At 35.9% G+C, this 2500-nt stretch overlaps 1 pseudogene; it reads left to right on the forward strand.

Moving 5' to 3' along the window:
* LOC135200939 (zwei Ig domain protein zig-8-like) overlaps nucleotides 1-2500 on the forward strand; it is a 126485-nt pseudogene that overhangs the window by 66106 nt on the left and 57879 nt on the right.

Below are 2500 nucleotides of genomic sequence, written 5' to 3' on the forward strand. Positions count from 1 at the left end.
GTGTTGTACACTTGCTTGTTTGAAATATGAATGGATGTGATGGAATTTGGAGTTTGAGAGGAATATTGAACGAAATGAAAACGTGAATATTTTTTTTAAGTACTTGACATTCGTAAAAAGGTTCCATATTTATTGTAGGCCAGTCAGATGGAAAAAATGTGGAAATTGGAGTCGGAGAAAATAAATGAACGAAGTAAAAGCACGAACACCTTTGAGATAACTCCACATTCGTAGAAAGTTTACATATTATTATTAGGACACTGAGATGAATAAAAATAGAGTTTGGAGTCAGAGAGAGAGAGAGAGAGAGAGAGAGAGAGAGAGAGAGAGAGAGAGAGAGAGGAGAGACAGGTAAAAGTAAGAGCAAAATGAAAACTCGAATATCTTCAAGGAACTCAGATGAATGAAAATGAGATGAAATAGATAAAAACATATATCAGAAGATGAACCTTATTCATATGAAACGAGTTCACAAGGGCCATTGACTTGAAATTCAAGCTTCCCAAAGAATAGGTATAGGGAAGTACTGGAAGAGATCTTATTAGAAATAAATAAATAAATAAATAAATAAATAAATAAATAAATAAATAAATAAATAAATAAATAAATAAAATAAATAAATAAATAAATAAATAAAGATATAATAAATAAATATAATAATTAAATAAATAAATAGATAAATAAATGAATAAATAAATTGAATTTGGAGTAAGAGAGAAAAAAAGAACGAAATGAAATTATTATTTTTGGGCATTTCACATGGGCCAATGGGCCAATATTACCTGATTAGGGAAAACAACTCTCTCAATCTGCCTTGTATCGCATCCCATTGCCCCATCGGTAACAAGGTAAGCCGTCGCTAATGAAAACATTTTGCATTAACCCTTTGGCCTCACACGCTCCCTTATTAGGGAGCGGGTGGTTTTTATGACCTCATATAATTCTGCCTCGTCGAGGTACGGGCTGGATCAAGAAGCTTCCGGTGTCTTGAGGTAGGGACTCTTTAGCCGATTTATACCAGTCTATAGTCGTTTAATTAAGGTTCCAACACGACCGTAAATTATCAGTTTGGCGAAACTTTGTAAACAACCCGCGAGTTAGTGACCATAGTAGATTCACATCAACCATGCATATGATGTCTAAGCCATTCCCTTACGACGCTCCTGATTAGCTGTTGATAAGCCAATCACAGGACTGGAAACTCTCAGTCTCTCGAGGGAATTCACATGGGTAGGATCTATGTTCCACATCTCCTGACGGATACATCTTTCAAAAATATCCCTCAGGAGGTGTGGATCATAAATCCCGCTTATGTGAACTCTCTCGAGAGACAGAGTTTCCAGCCCTGTGACTGGCTTATCAAAAGCCAATCAGGAGCGTCGTAAGGGACTGGCCTAGACATCAAATGCACAGTTGATGTGAATCTACTATAGTCACTTCCAATATGTATGACCTTGACATATGTATCGAAGTCAGAGGTTAATTTAACGGTTGGAATTTATATTATAAACTTCGACCCTCCGTTTGACGTGGGAAAAAATTACTTTGTTGTAATTTACAACAAATTATTTTGTTGTTGTTGTTCTTGTTGGGGGGTAAGAAAGGTCTATGAAAGAACCTAAAAATGTCTGATAAAGATGTTTCTCGAGTTAAAGATACATAAATTTTAGAGTAGGATATTTATGATTTATTAGAATGAAAGTGAAAAAGAATAAATAATGTGCATGTTAAACAGTACAGAATAATTGTTGCTAATAAAATATAGCTTATTTATTTCAAATTTTCGTTAGTGAAACAAGGTTCTATTTGACCGCCACAAGTAAGCGGGAGGTCTGATCATGCCTCGTTAGATATTATATACCTGTACATATAAGTGGATTTAAATTTTCGTTGGTGAAACAAGGTTCTATTTGACCGTAGATTTTACCACATTTTAGACCTTGCACGTGTCATGAGTAAGCTGGTGGTCGGATTACGCCTTGTTAAACATATGTACCTGTACATAACTGTGGATTTATTTCTTCACTTCAAGACTCCATTTTAAGACTCCATTTCAAGACTGGCGTTGCTACTATGAGTGTTTTCCCTTTTCCACCCCTCCAGGCTGGTGCTCTTCTTGGCTGGGGGGCCCACGGTTCATGGACTCTCCCGTCAACGTGACTGTGAACGAGGGGTCACACGCCTTCCTGCCCTGCAGAGTTGCCAATCTAGGGACAGATCGGTGAGTTCAATAGATTCATCTTTTTTTTTTTTTTTAGAAATATGACCATTTTTTAATGAGGTTATGTTATTTATAAGTCAGTTAACAGACATGGACCCCATATTTTTTCAATAATTGTGGGGACAGATCAGTTGAATAGTTTCTTCTTTTTTTTTAAATATGACCATTTTCAATGAGGTCACGTTATTTATACCCAAGGCAATAAACAGAGATGGACACCATGTTTTCTCAATAACTGTGGAGACAGATCGGCAGTTTCTTCTTTTTTTTTTTAGAAAT

Source organism: Macrobrachium nipponense, chromosome 27, assembly GCF_015104395.2.
Source record: "Macrobrachium nipponense isolate FS-2020 chromosome 27, ASM1510439v2, whole genome shotgun sequence".
Taxonomy (NCBI): domain Eukaryota; kingdom Metazoa; phylum Arthropoda; class Malacostraca; order Decapoda; family Palaemonidae; genus Macrobrachium; species Macrobrachium nipponense.